The sequence below is a fragment of the Theropithecus gelada genome, chromosome 11 (genome assembly GCF_003255815.1).
Source record: "Theropithecus gelada isolate Dixy chromosome 11, Tgel_1.0, whole genome shotgun sequence".
Classification (NCBI taxonomy): Eukaryota; Metazoa; Chordata; class Mammalia; order Primates; family Cercopithecidae; genus Theropithecus; species Theropithecus gelada.
Genome location: NC_037679.1, coordinates 14678308 through 14700060, shown reverse-complemented (window position 1 = coordinate 14700060; position 21753 = coordinate 14678308). Strand labels below are relative to the sequence as shown.

General features: G+C 44.8%; 2 pseudogenes across 2 annotated transcripts; one reads left to right on the top strand and one right to left on the bottom strand.

Annotated features, from left to right (window-relative positions):
* Positions 1 to 4796: 4796 nt before the first annotated feature.
* Positions 4797 to 6396, bottom strand: LOC112634780 (annotated as a pseudogene). The gene has a single exon (XR_003121823.1). The product of XR_003121823.1 is annotated as an interferon-inducible double-stranded RNA-dependent protein kinase activator A pseudogene (transcript).
* Positions 6397 to 18001: 11605 nt separating this feature from the next.
* Positions 18002 to 18636, top strand: LOC112635068 (annotated as a pseudogene). Its single transcript, XR_003121859.1, has one exon. The product of XR_003121859.1 is annotated as a proteasome subunit beta type-3 pseudogene (transcript).
* The last annotated feature ends 3117 nt before the right edge of the window (positions 18637 to 21753 follow it).

Genomic DNA, 21753 nt, shown 5'->3' with positions numbered 1-21753 from the left:
GGGGGATGAGTTCTCTTCCCTTGGTAGAAATCAGGGCTGTTGTTACTGTGAACTTTTTTTTTTCTTTAAATTTTGCAAAACTATAATTGGTATTCCAGAACTGTGCTAATTAAAGTTTGCTTTCTGGACCAACAATATTGACTTCACTTGGGTGTTTGTTAGAAATGCAGGCTTCAGGGCCTCACTTCAGACCTACTGAATCTGAATTTGCATTTTTAACAAGACTCCCCGGTCATTCGTATGTGCATTCCATTTTGAGAAGCACTGTCCAAGAAAACGACTTTGTTGCCCGGGAAAGGATGGAACCTGTGAGCTCAGGGTCTCAGGTCTCTTTTGCTCCTCAGGATATAGGGCTCTGTGGGGCTCAGCTGATGGATGTTAGAGCCGGACTTCAGGAGCAATAGAGCAAGGGACTTGAATCTAGTAGGTGTGACCAGATGAGCAGATCTGGAGACTCAGAACCTCACAGGCAGGGTTAAACAGGAGCTGTCTGGGGACTGGGACTGGGCTTGGCTAAACAGGTCTAAATAGAACTAGCCAAAATCAGGCTGGCTAGGTGTGGCAGGAAGTGGGCCTAGATGGAACTGGTAGGCCAGATAGTCAGAGGCCTGGTCAGCAAGCATGGGTCAAGGCAAGAATCAGATGAGGCAGTTCCTGGGGTTGGGGCAAGGACTGGGGCTGGGCCTTCAGCTCAGAAGGTCAGGGATAGGGCAAGCTTCAGGAATGGGGTGAGGCTCAGAGTTGGGGTAAGGGTCAGAATGTTCAGTGTGAAATGGTTTTTGGCAATCTGAAGCAATATTTTTACATTTTGAAGGGGTGGCTGTTAAAATGTACTGCTTTTTACTGAAGTTAGCAGACTTTCAGGCCTCTGGTTCTAAGGACATCTCACAGGGAGCATGGGGTGAAGTTGAAGAAGAGCATGTGCCCTCCCGGCACCCTAATGTGCTCTTGTTATATGTATTTGTTGTGTGACTCCTGCATGTCACTCTCGTGTTCAAATACGATGGTTTGATATTTCACAGCAAAAATAATTGAAGCCATCCAGATAGACGTTAGAATGCGAACTACTAAATGCGTAAGAAGTACTAAGACCTCCCTTTTCTTTCTGTCAGGAGAGAGAGTTGTGGATCAGAATTTGGAGCTTGCACCCGTGGTCTGGGAGGGACTGAGTGACCTGTTAGAGCTAGTGCAGGCTCAGGAACTCAGTTATTCCTTAGTGCAGTCATATTAGTGTTATCATTTTGCAAGGAATATGGTAAAAATGTTAACATTAGGAGCAATATACGCTTTCTTTCTTTCTTTTTTTTTTTTTGAGACAGAGTCTTGATCTGTCGCCCACACTGGAGTTCAACAGCACCATCTTGGCTCATTGCAATCTCTGCCTCCTGGGTTCAAGCAGTTCTCCCGCCTCAGCCTCCCGAGTAGCTAGGATTATAGGCACCCACCACCAAACTCAGCTAATTTTTTTTTTATTTTTAGTAGACATGGGGTTTCACCATGTTGGCCAAGCTGGTCTCGAACTCCTGACCTCAGGTGATCCATTTGCTTGGCCTCCCAAAGTTCTAGGATTAAAGGCGTGAGCCACTGCACCTGGCCTATGCTTTCTTAATATGAAACTAGATTGTCTTGACTTGGTAGAAAAATTAATCCTTGCTATGGTGAGGTGTACTTGCTTCTTTGGTAATCTGTGAGGAAACGGGATTCATGGAATCAGAGATAGTTCCTTGCCACTTTGGACCTGATAAAATCTGGAAAGAAGAAAGATTGTTATTATTTGGCTAAAATCTGAAGCTTAACATGGGTTGAGAGAAAGGAAGCGTCCACGAGAAATTCTTTTCTTCTTAAAACCTAGATCTAAAAGGGCTGTTACTTATGTGATACAAGGGAATGAGTTATTATTATTATTTATTATTATTATTTTTTTTGAGAGGGAGTCTTGCTCTGTCGCCCAGGCTGGAGTGCAGTGGCACGATCTCGGCTCACTGCAACCTCCACCTCCTCGGTTCAAGCGATTCTCCTGCTTCAGCCTCCTGAGCAGCTGGGATTACAGGCACCCGCCATCACGCCCAGATAATTTTTGTATTTTTAGTAGAGATGGGGTTTCACCATGTTGGTCAGGCTAGTCTCAAATGATCCACCCACCTCGGCCTCCCAAAAGTGCTGGCATTACAGGCAGGAGCCACCACGCCTGGCCTGGGAATGAGTTATTTAGATAAATCAGCAACTTCTAGTCCTTTTACTCTACAATTCTCTGTAATAGTTCCCTGGTGTGACAGGAAATAAAATAGTGTAGATCCACTAAAGCAGTGAGAGTGATTTCTTTTTCTCCCTGAGGAAGCCTGGAGAGGCAAGAGGATGGTGGCAGGGGCTGAGATACGATGGCCGTGGTTAGGGAGGGGATGCACCTCTCCCCATCACCTTGGGTTTGCTAGGAGGGGCCAACTTTTGATCCACTGAGCTGCAAGTGGCTCTCCTAGCAAGAGAGAACATAAGGCTGATTTATGTGAATTCTCATTCCCTTCTGTCCATAGGAGAGTCAAAAACTCCCAGTAGGAAGGAAAGGAGGGGTCTTATTATCACTCAGGGAAGCAGAAGGACCATGGCCTGGGCCTGGTATTCATGAAGGGCCTTTGCTATTATTGCCATATAAGATCACACTGTCATTGTATTTATTGGTTGAACTCAAAGTTTTGGTTGGTTAAAAACAAACATCTAAATCATATCACTGTTATATTGACTCATTTCTGGCATTTCTTCATTTTAAAATATACCCAGAGGCTGAAAACTAGAAGTCTAGTCCTCTTGATACATGGCAGGCGAGCCCCAGATTGGGGTTTAGCTTGGGAGGATTCTTTGCTTCTCCTAGGAAAACACTCAAGGGTGAGCCTGTAATAGAAGAGAACAGCTTTATTGAAGTGGCAGTGTTACAGCCTAGGCGGTGTTACAACTCCGTGACTGCTTCTGCAGAGCAGGGCTTCCCCATTGGCAGTTTGCTGAGACTAACAGCTCAGGGCAGTTCTGCAGTCATGTTTACACCTACTTTTAACTGCATGCAGATTAAGGGGTGATTTATGCAGAAATTTCTAGAGAAACGGTAGAAACCTCTGGGTCATCAGGTCATTGCCATGGGAAGGAGCAGTAAATCCCGGATGTTGCCATGTTAGTGGTAAACTGACAAGGCACACCGGTGGGCGTGTCTTAAGGAAAGCTGCTTCCACCCGTCCCTATTTTAGCCCTTCTCAATTTGGTTCAGTGTCTGAGCCCCCACTCTGAAGTCAAGTCCTGCCTCCTACCTCCATCCCTCTGAGTAGCCCTGCTTGCTGCACCCAGGTGATAGGTAGAAAGTGAAATCAGCTACGACAGTTGCAGAAAGTTACTCATGGTTCTGTATGCTTTGAAACAGTGTGAAAATGACATTCTCTCCCTCCTTCCTTCCTTCCTTCCTTCCTTCCTTCCTTCCTTCCTTCCTTCCTTCCTTTCTTTCTTTCTTTCTTTCTTTCTCTCTTTCTCTCTTTCTCTCTTTCTCTCTTTCTCTCTTTCTTTCTTTCTTTCTTTTTTAGATGGAGTTTTGCTCTTGTTGCCCAGGCTGGAGTGCAGTGGTACAATCTCGGCTCACTGCAACCTCCGCCTCCCAGGTTCAAGCGATTCTCCTGCCTCAGCCTCCTGAGAAGCTGGGATTACAAGCATGCGCCACCACACCCGGCTAATTTTGTATTTTTAGTGGAGATGGGACTTCTCCATGTTGGTCCAGCAGGTCTCGAACTCCCAACCTCAGGTGATCTCCCTGCCTTGGCCTCCCAAAGTGCTGGGATTGATTACAGGTGTGGGCCACCGCGCCTAGCCTGACCACTTTTATAGATTTCACATGTAAGTGAGATCATGCAATATTTTTCTTTCTATGTCTGGCTCATTTTACATAGCATAATGTCCTCCAGGTTCCTCCATGTTGTGGCAAATGACAGGATCTCCTTTTTAAAAGGCTGTATAGTACTCTATTGTGTTTATTATTATTATTATTATTTTTTAATCTTTGTTTTTTTGAGACAGGGTCTTGCTCTGTTGCCCAGGCTGGAGTGCAGTGGTACAATTGAGGCAGGAGAATAGAGTCTGGAGGCAGGGAACATAAGGCCAATTCATGCTGACTTCCTTGAACTAAATCAGATGGAAACACTTCAGCTATGTTAGGAAATATCCTCTCCATTTACATAGGGTGTACGCTGAGTAAATGACTTTGTAACTTTACTTCATCCTCTTCATTTACATAGTGCATACATCAAGTAACCAGTGGAAACCTCTAGAGGGCATTTAAACCCCAGAAAATTCTGTAACGGGACTCTTGAACCCCTATGCTCAGGCCTGCTCCCACCCTGTGGAGTGTACTTTCATTTTCAATAAATCTCTGCTTTTGTTGCTTCATTTTTTCCTTGCCTTGTTTGTGCATTTTGTCCAATTCTTTGTTCAAGATGTCAAGAATCTGGACTCTCTCCATTGGTAACACAATCATGGCTCACTGCAGCCTCGACCTTCCGGGCTCAAGTGATCTTCCCACTTCAACCTCCCAAGCAGCTGAGACCACAGGCACATGCCATCACGCCTGGCTAATTTTTTATTTTTATTTTTGTAGGGACGGGGTTTCACCATGTTTCTCAGGCTGGTTTTGAACTCTAGGCTCAAGCAATCCATCCACCTGCCTTGGCCTCCCAAAGTGTTGGGATTACAGGTGTGAGCCACTGTGCCTGGCCACCATAGTTTCTTTATCCATGCTTTTTTTGTTTTTTTTTTTTTTTTTCTCAAGTCAGTAACTTTTTAATAAAATGAGCAGAATCCCATCATGACAGTTCTTTGTTACATGAATTCAAATACACAGCAGACCAATCATGTTCCCTGAAATTTAACAATCATACTTAAAGGCCTGTTAGTGCTGTCTCTCAAGACTCTAATTCTAAAGGGCTTCCTTTGAATTCCCTTTATAAAGCTTTGTGCAAAGAGCTTAAGTACCAGTAAGAAAGACTGTTGCTAGCATTTTTATTTCATCGTCAACAACAAACATGCAGTTTCTTTCTCTGATGTGCATGGCACTGTAAAATGGGTGCTGCACTCTGTCTTGTGGTACAAAGTTTATAAATACAATATACCGATACAAAGTTGAAGCCATTAAAAAGAGCTTAATAACAACCACGAGGAGACAATTACATCTGGAGTGCTGATGGAACCTATGAAGAGATTTAGAAACAAGACATAAACTCAAACACTATGGTAAAAGTTTTACTTGGGAGGGGGCCAGAGAGGAACTTTTTATGTGCTACTGAAAGATTTTTAAAGTTGCTCCAAATTTACTTTCTTTCTGCTATTATCTTTCAATACTGCAAAGTATTGTGAGCTGCATCACTTAATGCATTGCTGCAGGAGATACCGGAGCCATGACAGACCGTGATGGGGTTGGTGGACAGTTCAGCAAGACATTGATACTGTCCATTGGCGCTCAGTTTATCTATATCCAAATATGTTATATTAAAACCTTGTTCCTTGGCAATTTCACTAAGCGGCTGGATGTAATCTGTATTTGGAATACTAAGGAGGCTTCTTTTCAGTAAGTTGATCTTTTCACCAGGAGAATTCCTCAAGGAATGCCAAGTACATCCTAAAGAATGTCCCACTACATTTGTTAAAGAAATGTGGTTCTCTGGAGAAATATTACTAAATTTGGCAAGAAATTTCTCAGCAGCATTCCTTTTGGCTTGCTTTTTTGATGCCCCCTTTCCAGTTTCCATAAATGACTCTAGCCTGCAAACTGTGGTATATTCTCTCTTATGAGCAGGTCCTCCCTCCTGGGAAAGGGTATATTCAGGAAGTCTCCAGCCATGATGAAAAGCCAATTCCTGTAAAGAACCAATAGGATTAAGCTGGTTCTTTGGTTGCTTGGAAGGGTCAGACATGAAGGGGTCAGGAACTGCAAAGCAAATACTTGCATTGTCTTTCAAAATGTTTATGGCAGCCTCTGCAGCTCTATGTTTCACCAACTTCTTACTTGTACCTTCACCTCTGCAGGTTATGTCACCAACGGTTACTCTGAAGGTGAAAGTGGGCACGTGTATTTGCACATCAGATCTTTCACATTCATAAACTGGGATGCTCTTGGTCTTCATGCTGTATTCGTGTAATACCTGAATCGGTGTTTTCCCTGGCATAGCTGTTATCATCTTCCCTAAACTGAAGGTCCCACTGTCCTCGTGCTCCAGAGGCAGAGCCTCGGCGCGTACCTGCTCTGGGACATGGCGAGAAGGGACTGCTCAGCGGCTGGAGGAAGAGCCGTGCGGAGCGATGTGCTTGCTCCCCGGGTAGCTGGTCCGCAGGAGGGGCTCCAGTGCTGCCGCCTCCTCCGACTCCCCCTCTCCATTCGTTTGTTGATGGACTTGTACCTTGTTTCCATATCTTGGCTATTGTGCATGATGCTGCAGTGAATGTGGGAGTGCAGATATCTTTATGTGGTAGTGATTTCATTTCATTTGGATATATACCCAGGAGACAGATTGCTAGGTCTTATGGTAGCTCTATTTTTTTTCTTAATTTTTTTTTTTTTTCCCTGACTACAAAGGCCCAGAGATCTTTCCAGTTCTCTGTTGATCCTGAGACTAACAACTGGAGACTGAGGCCGGAGCAGCTGGCAGCTGTGCTTGTCCGTTTCCTGTCAGATCCATTCCAAGTTTCCTCCGTACCCGTCCCACGGTCCCTCCACAGGAGCGTGAGAGGATGGGGAAGCACCGTGGGGAGACCACCAAAGATGGCTGGACAGTGGGAGAGAGCACGTCATGAAGCATCCCAGCCTCGTGTTGAGGTTCCAAACTTAGAAACAAACCCCTCTGTACAGGGGGATTGTGGTGAGTGACAGTCAAGGCCATGGTGGGTGTTTTCTCACTCTCGAATGCAAGTGGAAGACAGAAAATGACTCAGGACGCCATTGTAACGGTTCCTGGAAGCTGGACCCTCTCATTGGCATATACACTGCTCCTCGCCGCAGGGCACAGTTCCACCGGGATCCACTTCCAAAGTTTGTCTGGGCGGTTGAAGGCCTCGCTTAGTTGTACTGGATTCTCAGGGAGCCCTCTGTGGCCTTTGGCTTTGAGTGCTGTGTTTCCCTTTTACCGGAGGGCAGCATTGTGGAAATTCCTGTTTTCCCTGTAGCATATTCTGTTGGATTGCATTACTGGCTGAGAAAGGACAAGTTGCCATTCAAGTCTAGGGTAGGCTTCCAGCTGCCTTAATAGAAGTACTCAAGTCTTTTGAGTAGTGAGCTGGAAAGCCTACAGGAAAAGACGGGCACCTATTTTCATTTGAAAATTTTGATTCATGGAACCTTTAAGCCTTTAAAACTAATCTCAGGGCCGGCGTGGTGGCTCACGCCTTAATCCCAGCACTTTGGGAGGCCGAGGCCGGCGGATCACAAGGTCAGGAGATTGAGACCAGCCTGGTTAACACGGGGAGACCCCGTCTCTACTAAAAATACAAAAAATTAGCTGGGTGTGGTGGCGGGCGCCTGTAGTCCCAGCTACTCGGGAGGCTGAGGCAGGAGAATAGTGTGAACCCTGGAGGCGGAGCTTGCAGTGAGCCGAGATCGCCTCACTGCACTCCAGCCTGGGAGACAGAGTGAGACTCCATCTCACAACAAACCAACCAACCAACCAACCAACAAACAAGCAAACAAACCTAATCTCAGATAAATTTTTGGTGCCCATGCGGGTATAGTTGTTCACTGCTTTTCTGGATGGATGGGACTCTGATGTTGTAACTTCTGACCTCCTTTGGCCCTTAGCTAAGGCCATCCTTCCCCACAGGGGTGGCTTTGGGATTGGATGCTACAGCTTTCGCGTCCGTGTAGTACACCTGTACATACCTGTTTCAAGCAGCCTTTCTTTAATGTTTTTGGTTGGTTTTATTCTGTAGCTCAGTAGCCGGTAATAAAGTTAAAGATCCTGAAAAAAAATTTTTTTTCCCTGACTACAAAGACCCAGAGGAGATGGTAGTTGTATTTTTTTTTTTTAAATTAAGAAATAGAGCCGGGCGCGGTGGCTCAAGCCTGTAATCCCAGCACTTTGGGAGGCCGAGACGGGCGGATCACGAGGTCAGGAGATCGAGACCATCCTGGCGAACACGGTGAAACCCCGTCTCTACTAAAAAATACAAAAAACTAGCCGGGCGAGGTGGCGGGCGCCTGTAGTCCCAGCTACTCGGGAGGCTGAGGCAGGAGAATGGCGTAAACCCGGGAGGCGGAGCTTGCAGTGAGCTGAGATCCGGTCACTGCACTCCAGCCTGGGCGACAGAGCGAGACTCCGTCTCAAAAAAAAAAAAAAAAAAAAAAAAAAAAAAAAAAAAAGAAATAGAGATGGGGTTGCCTAGGCTGGTCTTGAACTCCAGACCTTAAGCAGTCCTTCTCCCTTAACCTCCCAAGAGTCTGGGATCACAGGCATGAGCCACTGCACCCTGCAGATAGCTCTGTTTTTAATTCTTTAGGAACCTCCTTACTGTTTTCCATAATGCCTACATCAATTTATATTTGATTATTGGGTTGTTTCTTCAGGACTCACTCTCTCCTGAGGCCCTAGGGGACTCTTAAGGAAGTGTGGTTAAAACATAATATAAGGAGAAAGCACTTCTGGAATGGTGGAATAAACACTTCTGAAAATCTGCTCTTCTGTAACAACAGCAAGAACATCGGCAAAAGTTGTCAATATCAAGTTTTTCAGAACTCTAGAAATTAACCAAAGGCTTACAGCAATCTGAAGAGTTTTTTCAAGAAAAGCGTTGGCTTTCATAAGAACGGTGAGCTTTGTGGTGTTTTAACTTGTCCTATTTCCACCCCTTCTTCCTAGCTCTATGGTGGCCTTGAAACCAGCAGCCTTGGAACCATAGTCACTGAAAACCAGAGGCCTAGCAGCCATTGGACGTGGTAGAGTGGGTTTCAAGATCCCCAAAGACCTGGTTGCCAGAGAATTGTCACTATTCGACCTGTCTAGAAGATCCCTGGGAAAGCCTCATTCATAGGGCTTATCTTTATTTGGTCACTGAGGAAAGCCCTTTCCCCAGGGCATTGGTCAAATAATCAGTGGCAATTTACAAATTGCAGTTGCCTGAGATAGTGATACACACTGGGGCAAAATCAGGCTGGCCAAAATCTTACAGAGAAAATCTGGGGATGTTCATAGGGAACTTGCAAAGCTCTCACTTATTCCTGGGGGTCTAGAAGGCAACACACATGCGCAAGGTTGTGCACTTCTCACTTCTGGCTCACCTTAAAGCCCTGTGCAAGCAGCAAGTGAAGGCTAGGTCAGAGTAATGAACTGCTGGAGTATTGAAGGCATCACACACACACACACACACGCACACGCACACGCACACACATGCCCCTCAACAAAGGGTGGGAGATTTAATGGTCAAAGGCATTTAAGGAAATCTCTGTTTCAGCAGTAGCTGACTGCTAAGCTAACCAAGCTGACACACGTGACAAAGAATACAAAATTTACAGACTTAGTCCAGGAAAGTCACTAAATAAACACACACACGAGAGCAGCAATAGCAGCAGCAGCAGCCACAACAAACAGCAACAACAAAAAGTCCTGAGGGAGTAGGAATCTGATTTCTGAAGTTGCCACAGTATATTACTTAAAATACTGTGGTTCCCTACAAAGAACTCCAACAAATTTACAAGGAAAAAACAAACAACCCCATCAAAAAGTGGGCAAAAGATATGAACAGACACTTCTCAAAAGAAGACATTTATGCAGCCAACAGACACATGAAAAAATGCTCATCATCACTGGCCATCAGAGAAATGCAAATCAAAACCACAATGAGATACCATCTCATGCCAGTTAGAATGGCGATCATTAAAAAGTCAGGAAACAACAGGTGCTGGAGAGGATGTGGAGAAATAGGAACACGTTTACACTGTTGGTGGGATTGTAAACTAGTTCAACCATTGTGGAAGACAGTGTGGCGATTCCTCAAGGATCTAGAACTAGAAATACCATTTGACCCAGCCATCCCATTACTGGGGATATACCCAAAGGATTATAAATCATGCTGCTATAAAGACACATGCACACATATGTTTATTGTGGCACTATTCACAATAGCAAAGACTTGGAACCAACCCAAATGTCCATGAATGATAGACTGGATTAAGAAAATGTGGCACATATACACCATGGAATACTATGCAGCCATAAAAAAGGATGAGTTCATGTCCTTTGTAGGGACATGGATGCAGCTGGAAACCATCATTCTCAGCAAACTATCACAAGAACAGAAAACCAAACACTGCATGTTCTCACTCACAGGTGGGAATTGAACAATCAGATCACTTGGACACAGGAAGGGTAACATCACACACTGGGGCTGGTTGTGGGGTGGGGGAGGGGGGAGGGATAGCATTAGGAGATATACCTAATGTAAATGACGAGTTAATGGGTGCAGCACACCAACATGGCACATGTATACATAGTAACAAACCTACACATTGTGCACAGGTACCCTAGAACATAAAGTAATAATAAAAAAAAATTGTGGTTCCTGTGAAAGATGCCAGTGGCAACAGCTTTACCATCCAGCTGTCCAACATTTTTTGTTACTGGCAAAGGCAACAAACCATAGATTTCTCTTCCCTAAGGAAAATGTATCCACCTCACCATTGTCAAAGAGAGGGACAAGAGACTGATTGATGGTCAAACAGAGCAGTGGGTAAAATGGTCTCTAGGTGACATGTTGGAAAGGTCTTTGCATTTAGTCAAAGATAATACAGTATGATTAGAAAATAAAATGTTGGCCAGGAGCGGTGGCTCACACCTGTAATCCCAGCACTTTGGGAGGCCGAGGTGGGCGGATCACCTGAGGTCAGGAGTTTGAGACCAGCCTGCCAACATGGCAAAACCCTGTCTCTACTAAAAATACAAAAAAATCAGCTGAGCATGGTGGCATGTGCCTGTAATCCCAGCTACTTGGGAGGCTGAGGCAAGAGAATCACTTGAGCCTGGGAGGTAGAGGTTGCAGTGAGCCGAGATCATGCCACTGCACTCCAGCCTGGGTGACAGAGCGGGACTCTGTCTCAATTAAAAAAAAAAAAAAAAAAAAAAGAAAGAAAGCAATCAATGGGCTTGTTTCTCTGAGAACTCTGAGAAAGCTCAGATGTTGGACTTATTAGACGACAATATTTCCTTATAATCCTCTCTATTTCTGTAAGAGCAGTAATGATGTCCCCTCTTTCATTCCTGATTTAATTGGACTCTTTCTCTTTTTTTTTTCTTAGTCAGTCTAGTTAAGAGTTTGTCAACTTTGCTAATCTTTTCAAAGAATGAACTTTTCATTTTGTTGAATTTTTCTCTATTGTTTTTCTATTTTCGATCTCTCTCCTTCCTTTCTTCCTCTTTCTCTTTCTCTCTCTTTCTTTCTTTCTTTCTTTCTTTCTTTCTTTCTTTCTTTCTTTCTTTCTTTCTTTCTTTCTCTCTCTCTCTCTCTCTCTCTCTCTCTCTCTTTCTTTCTTTCTTTCTTTCTTTCTTCTCTCTCTCTCTCGCCCTTTTTTTTTTTTTTTTTGAGACAGCCTCACTCCATCACCCAGGCTGGAGTGCAGTGGTGCAGTCTTGGCTCATTGCAACCTCCACCTCCTGTATTCAAGCGATCCTCTCACCTCAGCCCCACAAGTAGCTGGGACTACAGGTGTGTACCACCATGCCCTGCTAATTTTTGTATTTTTAGTAGAGACGGCATTTTGCCATGTTGGCCAGACTGATCTTGAACTCCTGGTCTCAAGTGATCCACCCACTTCAGCCTCCCAAAGCGCTGGGATTATAGGCTTGAGACACTGTACCCGGCCAAGAGGTTGGAGTGAGCCAAGATTGCGCCACTGCACTGCAGCCTGGGGACAGAATGAGACTCTGTCTCAAAAAAACCAAAAAACAAAACCCACAAAAAACCTTTTTGTGTTTCTAAGGCTACCATCAACAAAGTAAAAAGATAATCCATGGAACAGGAAAAAATATTTGTAAATTATATCTAGTAAGAGCCTTGTATCCAGAATACAAAAAGCAGTCTTATAACTCAACAACAAAGAGTTGAATAACCCAATCAAAAAATGAAAAAAGGATTTGAACGGACTTCTTTCTGAAGAAGAGATACAAATGGCCAGTAAAGACATGAAAGATGCTCAGCATCGTTAGCCATTGGGAAATGGAAATCAAAACCACAAGGAGATACCAATTCATTCCCACTAGGATGGCTAAAATAAAGACAGTAACAAGTGTTGATGAAGAGCTGGAGAAATTGGAACCCTCATTCATTGCTGGTGAAAATATAAAGTGATGCAGCCATTTTGGAAAACTGTTTAGCAGTTCCTCAAAGTACTAAACATAGAGTTACCATCTGACCCAACAATTCAGTTCCTAGGTATACATGCAAGAAAGCTGAAAACATGTGTCTGCACAAAGACTTGTACATGTGCATTCATAGTAGAAATATGCATAATAAGCCGGGCGCGGTGGCTCAAGCCTGTAATCCCAGCACTTTGGGAGGCCGAGACGGGCGGATCACGAGGTCAGGAGATCGAGACCATCCTGGCTAACACGGTGAAACCCCGTCTCTACTAAAAATACAAAAAAAAACTAGCCGGGCGAGGTGACGGGCGCCTGTAGTCCCAGCTACTCGGGAGGCTGAGGCAGGAGAATGGCGGGAACCCGGGAGGCGGAGCTTGCAGTGAGCTGAGATGCGGCCACTGCACTCCAGCCTGGGTGACAGAGCCAGACTCTGTCTCAAAAAAAAAAAAAAAAAAAAAAAAGAAATATGCATAATAGTCCCAAAGTTTACACAATACAAATGTATATGCAATGAATGGATAAATGAAATAATATATCCATACAATGGAATATTATTTGTCAATAAATGGATTGAAGTATTAATACATGCTACATTGATGAACCTTGAAAACATCAAGCTGAGTGAAAAAGCCAGTCACAAAAGATCACACATTGCATGATTCTATTTGTATAAAATGTCCAGAATAGGCAAATCCATAGAGAGACCATATGGTAGTGATTGCTGGGGGTTGGGAGGAGGGAAGAATGAGGAGTGATTGCTAAGGCATAGAGAGCTACTTTTTGAATTGATAAAGTGTTCTAAAATCAGTGATGATGGTTGCATAATCCTGTGTCCTATAGTAACCTATAGGTTACTATAACCCTATAGTAAAAACCACTAAATTGTGTATGTTAAATGAGTGGATTTTATGGTATACAAATTGTACTTCAATAAACCTGTAACAAAATAGAAACAAAACTAGATGTTCCTTCTTTGCCTTTCTATGTTAAAAGGAAAATAGCAATGATTTCTACTCTTGGATCATTGGTTCTCAACTGGGGGCAATTTTGTCCCTCAGGGGACTTGTGGCCACGTCTGGGGACATTGTGGTATCACAATTGGAGGGAAGGATGCTACTGGCATCTAGTGGGCAGAGACCAGGAATGCTGCTAAACATCCTACAATACACAGAACAGCCCCCACAACAAAGAATTATCTGGCCTTAATGTCACTAGTACCAAGGTTGAACAGTCCTGCCTTACATCAAACTCATCGGGAAAGAGCAGGGTCATGGTGCATCCTCTCTCTCCCACAACCACAGAGGTCCCTCAGTGCCAGGGCCTCCCCTGTGTTGAGGGCGACTCTTAGAATCCATCCCGGGAAACTCACTGTCAGGGCAATGGTAAGGCTGTGAACCACCGTCATCTCTCTGGGAGTGTCCTTGGGAGAAACTTCTGTCTGGTCTCAGTTCCAAGAATAGTTGTGCTTCCCTGTGTCATCTGTCTGTTTTATCTCATGGCCACTGTGAACTCCAGAACAGACCAGACTTTCCTTTTTGGGTTGGCTGCTGAGCAGTTTTGAGTCAGACTTGTGGCTCACCCTTAGGAAGGGTACAGGTCTTGTATTTCACATTTTTAAGTTCCATTCCTGGTTCGATTTTAGATCCCTATTTCCGTCTTTCTTTTTTAAAGTCTTTTTTTTTTTCCTTTTTATTTATTTGTTCCTAGTTTTAATATCTGTCATCTCATGGTGTTTTACATGTCTTGGTAAGCTATTTATGCTGTGTGACAGGACTCTGAAAAAATAAATATAAACAGCGAATCTCTCCTTAGCTGTGAGATGGGAGTGGCGGGAAGAGTTGTGGGTGGTATGACAGACATAGTGAGGTCTGTGGGCAGGAACCAGTGACCTCCCCATACGGTGTACTTCCCACTCCAGGAGCCTGGGCGGGTGCTGAGGAATCAGGGTATGAGGAGGTAGGGGGTTCCTAGAGGAGATCAGCTGTTCTTGGGTTGCTGTGCCGGACACTGCAGTCTTTTAGTGTTGGAAAAAGCTGGGCTTTCAGAGAACAAATAGCAGACGTAGGAACAGAGCTGGTAGGAGAGGGGGCTCTCAGGTGGGCAGGACTGGGTGGTATATTAGGGAGTGTCTTGGCCTGGGAGCTGAGGCTTACTTAGGCTTCTAGGTTTCAAGTCTGAGTTCCGCTCTTGTTGGCCAAGTGACTTTGGCCCAGTGACTAAGGAGTCACCTGGCTCCTTAATTTCCTATCACTAAACCAGAGTCTTAATGAATACCTGCTAGGTTTATCTCTGGGGTTGATGTGACTACCAAATGAGATGATGCAATGAAATTGCACAAGTGCTCTATTCATTGCTAGGCTGCAAATCTTTTCTTTTTTTAAATGTTGAGAGACAAAAGTAATTGTGGAATTATTATGGCTGTGATTACAGTTGTGCTTCACGGAGATGGTCGTATTCGGAGCAGGTAACGACTGTGGCAGAGGCACTGGGTGCTGTGGAGCTGGGGAGCAGGCCTCAGGGAAACAGAGAGACTTGACTGACCCCAGGGAATTAATTAGAACTTACCCAGCAGCTGTGGGGAGAAAGTATTTTTTAATCATTACGTTGCATTCGGATGTAGACCATTTACTGCTTAGACTTTTAGAGTAAAAACGATCTCAGGGGTTTACAGAGGCCAGTCCCCTGTCTCAAGTACTCTCTCTCAGGAACTCTTAGCACAGGTAAGATCTTTGCTCACACATTTTCTGCAAGAAAACAAAACAAAACAAAACAAAAAACAAAACCAAACAAATAAACAATGGCACCACCGCAGAATTTTGCCTAGGAGAGTCAAGAAGTTGCAGGGTTCAGGGTAAATGGCTTCCCCAGACTTATGTGGGAATACACCACCCAGTGCCGCCCACCTTTGGGCCCCCTCTCCTAGCAGCTCTGTTCCCTCGTCTGTGTTCATGATCTCTAGGGAAGAGACCACCACAATTCTAATTTCTTGGGTCTAATTGCAATGTCTTCAACTACAACTTGAGGCCAGTTTCACCTTCTAACTTTGTGGGTTGGCCAACAGCCTCTGATCCCCTTTCTTTTTGGTTTTTCTTTGTAGACCTCTGTGGTCATGGTCTCCCTTCTCTTATGTTCATGTTATTCTTCAGTTCATTTTCCCTTCCCTTGACTTCCCTCATTCCTTCCTTCTCCATTTGGAGGACGTCCCACTTGGAGTGAGAGTGGACTGTCTTGTGCATGGGTATACATTTTCACAGGACCTGTGGCCTCTGTCCTGTGCTGCCTCACACCTTGCCCTTAGGTGCTCTGGCTTGAGCTCATTGGCACTTAGGGAGCCCCTGCCATGGGGGCATCAGGGAAATTCTGCCCCTATCTCTGGCCATGCTTGACACTCTCCTGCCAGGGCCACTTCTTGCACCATCTTTGTCCCCTATCTCAATGTGCCTGTTCCTCCCCCAGGATCCATGTAGAGACACTGAGTTCTGCTGCTGAAGCAGGAGCATGGAAGAGGCTTCTGTCTTGGGAAGGCAGGCTTGTGGCTTAAACTCTTCCTATTCATACAATGTCTGGTCCCATGGTGGCCTATGTGACCCTCTGAGCTTTGCACTCTGGACTTCGGTGAAGTAAGTCTCTGGGATCTTGCACTCATGGAAGCACCCTCAGTCTCTCCGGGGCCCAGCTGTGGTACCTTACATCACCAATGGCCCCTTCCTTCTCCTAAACTTTGATCCCTGCCTCTGACTTCACGGCTCTGCGATGGAACAGGTGCTGATTGGAAAAGCTACCTTTACTGGTGGCGATTACTTTGGGCTTTCCTGGCTGCTCTTTCTGTGGGTAGGATTGTCCTGCACACACACACACACACACACACACACACACACACACACACACCCCTTGACACATTCAACACAAGGTACACGTCCACACATAGACTTGCAGTAGATGGGCTGGTGGAACAGCCCTAGAGCCAGTGTTAGACCAGCATCCTGGAGTCATGGATTCAAGCCCCAGCTCTGACCCTCAGTGACTGTGGTGGATAAACCATATTCTTCTCTGCCTTTGTTTCCTCTTCTGCCACATGATGGAATAAGAGCAGATGTCTCCAAGGCATCTTCTTCCTGTGATCCAGAGGCAGACATGTTACAGAGACAGGAGGGGTGGGCATTGTGTTTGGAGGCTGAGTTTATAGTGTCTAGTTTCACTGGCTTAGGGGGCAGATAGACTAAGTTTGGGTCTGGCTCTGTTGTAGGGCTGTGTGACCTCGGACAAGGCACTCCATTTCTCTCACCCCAGTTTCCTCATCAGTAAAGTGGGATTATTTAAACTTTGTATCAGGTGGTGATTTATGTAACAGTGCCGTGTCCTATACATGACATATATTATTAGTGGTCTTAGCTCACTCATTAATTCACTAATTGATCTTGGGTAAACTAAATGAATTCTTCTCGACTTTATCGTCCTCCTATGCAGACTGAGGGGTTTGGACCAGTAGAAGACGTTCAAGACCCGCTTTACCGTCTCCCAGGCAGCTCAGGGAGAGGGGATGCCTTGTTGAACATGGCTGTTCAGAGATTTACCACACGGGGGCGATATGACCCCATTTGAACCGGCTCCAGAACGGCAGATTTTTGGGAAAAACAAACAAAACTCCAAGTTTTGGTCCATTTTCAGACTCTCCGCCTTCTTATTTTTAGTTTTGACTTACCTTAACCAGAAATTTCGGAAATTTTGCACATCTTAAAGCTGGAAACAATGTAAGTACTTAGCACTCTGTGTTCTGCTTGTAGCCTTTCTACCACGCATGCATTTAAAAAATGTGCACTGACGGCCAAGCGCGGTCTCACGCCTGTAATCCCAGCACTTCGGGAGGCCAAGGCGGGCGGATCACGACGTCAGGAGTCTGAGACTATCCTGGCCAACATGGTGAAACCCTGTCTCTACTAAAATAACAAAAATTAGCTGGGTGTGGTGGTGCGCACCTGTAGTCCCAGCTACTCAGGAGGCTGAGGCAGGAGAATTGCTTGAACCCGGGAGGCGGAGGCTGCAGTGAATGGAGATCACGCCATTGCACTACAGCCTGGAAGCAGAGTGAGATTCCGTCTCAAAAAAAAAAAAAAAAAAAAAAAGCACTGAAAACTGGGAAAAATTCCCTATTGATCAAATTACTTTTTTTTTTTTTTTTTTTTTTTGAGGCAGGGTTTGGTTTTGTCTCATGGGCTGGAGTGCAGTGGTGCGATCTCAGCTCACTGCAACCTCCACCTTCTGGGTTCAAGTGATTCTCTCACCTCAGCCTCCCGAGTAGCTGGGACCACAGGCGGCGCCACTCCACCCGGATAATTTTTGTATTTTTTTTGTAGAGACGGCGGCGGGTGGGGGGCGAGGTTCCTTATGTTGCTCAGGCTGGTTTTGAACTCCTGGGCTCAAGCCGTCCCCCCACCTCGGCCTCTCAAAGTGCTGGGATTACAGGCGTGAGCCACCGCACCCGAACTACAAAATAAAACTATTGATAAAACATTTCTAAAGGCGTACAGTAGGCACAATTGGTTAAAAATAAATTAGGTGTTAAAAATGTCAAAATAAGGGAAGGCTAGATCCAGTTTACCGGAATTGCGCTGGTGATGGACGGTTCCTAGTATACCACAATCATGTCTATTATGTCCCATAACTGAGGGGCCGTCATGGCCATGAAGGAGAAGAGTTGCCTGGCTATAGCTGCAGACAGGCGCTTCGGAATCCAGGCCCAAATGGTTACCACGGACTTCCAGAAGATCTTTCCCATGGGTGACCGGCTCTATATCCATCTGACCCGGCTCGTCACTGACATCCAGACAGTTGTCCAGTGCCTCAAGTTCCGGCTGAACCTGTGTGAGTTGAAGGAAGGTCGGCTGTCAAATCTTACACCCTTACGAGCATGGTGGCCAAGGCCTCTTGTCTGAGAAACGGTTTGGCCCCTACTATACTGAGCCAGTCATTGCTGGGTTGGACCTGAAGACCTTTAAGCCCTTTATTTGCTCTCTAGACCTCATTGGCTGCCCCATGGTAACTGATGACTTTATGGTCAGTGGCACCTGTGCAGAGCAAATGTATGAAATGTGCGAGTCCCTCTGGGAGTCCAACATGGATCCAGAACACCTGTTTGAAATCATATTCCAAGCCATGCGGAATGCTGTGGACTGGAATGCAGTGTCAGGCATGGGAGTCATTGTTCACATCACTGAGAAGGACAAAATCACCACCAGGACACTGAAGGCCCTAATGGACTAACCCTGCTCCCAGAGCCCACTTAAAAAAAAAAAAAAAAAATATATAAAAAAAATATATATATATATATATATATATATATCCTTTCTTAAAAATATCAAAATACAATAAAACATTCCATCATTTTGTTTGAATGTTTTATACACTATTTTCCTATTGTATGATTAGTGGATCTCAAATATAAAAATACAAAACCAAAACAACATAACGAACACCCAAATCCATTCCACTTAGAGCTTATCATTGTTAATACCTTGGTATGTATGTGTCTATCTATCATCTATTGACCTGAATGCATATATTTTACATATCTAGATACATATTTTATCCAGATATGTATGTATCCATCTGTCATGTATTGATCTGAATACACATTTTATTGAAAATTTAATATTTTTAACCATTTTTATCGTTTAGCAATATATTATAAACTTCTATGTCAAAAAACTTCTAAAGAATAACATTTTGTTTTGGAATAGTTTTGGATTTACAGAAAAATCGCTAAGATAGTACATACGATTCCCATATACTCCACACCCAGTTTCCTTTTTTGTTGTCTTAAATTAGTAGGTACATTTGTCACAATTAATGAACCAATATTGATACATTATTATTAATTCAAGTCTGTACTTTAGTCAGATTTTCTTAGTTTTCATTTAATACCTTTGCTTTTTTTTTTGTTTCAGGACTCCGTCCAGGATAACATATTACATCCAATTGTCATGTCTCCCTAATTTCTCAGGCTTTCCTTGTTTTTGATGATCTTGACAATTTCAAGGAGTAGAGTAATTAGGTGTTTTTAGGATGCCCTATTATTGAATTTTTTTTTTTTTTTTTTTGAGATGGAGTCTCGCTCTATTGCCCAGGCTGGAGGGCAGTCGTGTGATCTCTGCTCACTGCAAACTCTGCCTCCCAGGTTCACGCTATTCTCCTGCCTCAGCCTCCAGAGTAACTGGGACTACAGGCTCCTGCCACCACACCCGGCTAATTTTTTTGTATTTTTAGTAGAGACGGGGTTTCACTGTGTTAGCCAGGATGGTCTCTATCTCCTGACCTCGTGATCCACCTGCCTTGGCCTCCCAAAGCGCTGGGATTATAGGTGTGAGTCACCACACTCGGCCCAGTTATTGAAATTTATCTTGTGTGTTTATCACGATTAGTCTGGGGTTATGGATTTTGGGAGGAAGGCCATAGAGGAAATGTGAGGACATGAAATTTGGGAGGGGCCAGGGGTGGAATGATATGGTTTGGCCGTGTCCCCACCCAAATCTCATCTTGAATTGTAGTTCCCATAATCACCATGTGTGGTGGGAGGGACCCGGTGTGAGGTAATTGAATCATGGGGGCGGTTTCCCCCATGCTATTCTCATGATTGTGGGTAAGTTCCCACAAGATCTGGTGGTTTTATAAGGGGCTGTCACTGTCAATGTTGACCACAGTCACCCGCCTGAGGTGGTGTGTTTGTCAGGTTGCTCTATGGTAAAGTTGTTCTTTTTCCTCTCCTTTCTGGAAAGTCACTATCTGTAGCCCGCACTTAAGGAGTAGGGGGTTATGTCTTCCCTCCTTGAGGGCAAGCTATCTACATATATGTTTTGGAGTTTTTAACACACTTTTGCAACCTAAAAAAGAAAGAATAACCCAAACAAACAAGAGACTGCCTTGTATTAGAAGTATCTCCAAAGAACACTATGAAGATGTGCATCTGTGACAATAAAGAAAACTCTTTTCTTGGTTAAGTGACATACATAATGTATTACTGTGTTCTCATGCTGAAAATGAAGACATACCTGAGACTGGGTAATTTATAAAGGAAAGAGGTTTAATCCACTCACAATTCAGCATGGCTGGAGAGGTCTCAGGAAACTTGCAATCATGGTGGAAGACACCACTTCACAGGGTGGGTGGCAGGAGAGAGAATGAGTGCTGAGTAAAGGGGGAAACCCCTTATAAAACCACCAGATCTTGTGAGGACTTACTTACTATCATGGGAATAGCATGGGGGAAACCGCCCCCATGATTCAATTACCTCCCACCGGGTCCCTCCCACCACACGTGGTGATTATGGGAACTACAATTCAAGATGAGATTTGGGTGGGGACACGGCCAAACCATATCATTCCACCCCTGGCCCCTCCCAAATCTCATGTCCTCACATTCCAAAACACAATCATGCATTTCCAACAGTTCCCCAAAGTCTTAGCTCATTTCAGCATTAACCCAAAAGTCCACGTCCAAAGTCTTATCTGAGACAAGGCAAGTTCTTTCCGCCTATGAGCCTGTAAACTCAAAAGCAAGTTAGTTACTTCCTAGATAAATGGGGGTACAGGCATTGAGTAAACACACCCATTCCAAATGGGAGAAATTGGCCAAAACAAAGGGATACAGGACCCATGCAAGTCTGAAATCCAATAAGGCAGTCACTAAACCTTAAATTTCCAAAATGATCTCCTTTGACTTTATGTCTCACATCCAGGTCACACTGATGCAAAAGGTGGGCTCCCATGGCCTTGGGCAGCTCCACCCCCATGGTTTTGCAGGGTACAGCCCACTTCCCAGCGGCTTTAATGACTGGTGTTGAATGTCTGTGGCTTTTCCAGGTGCAAGGGTGGAAAAGCTGTCAGTGTATCTACCATCCTGGTGTCCAGAGCACGGTGGTCTTTTTCTCACAGCTCCACTAGGTAGCGCCCCAGTGGGGAATCTGTGAGTGGGCTCCAATCCCACATTTCTCTTCTGCACTGCTGTAGCAGAGATTATCCATGAGAGCTCTGCCCCTGCAGCAAACTTCTGTCTGGGCATCCAGGCATTTCCATACATTCTCTGAAATCTAGGTGGAGGCTCCCAAACCTCAGTTCTTGACATCTGTATACCTACAGGCTCAATATCAAGTGGAAGCTGCCAAGGCTTGGGGCTTGCACCCTCTGAAGCCATGGCTTGAGCTATACCTTGGCCCCAGCCATGGCTGGAGCAGCTGGGACACAGGGCACCAAGTCCTGAGGCTGCACATAGCCAGGGGGCCCTGGACCCAGCCCAAGAAACCAATTTTTCCTCCTAGGCCTGGGGCCCTGTGATGGGAGGGGCTGCTGTGAAAATCTCTGACATGACCTGGAGGTATTTTCCCCACTGTCTTGGGTGATTA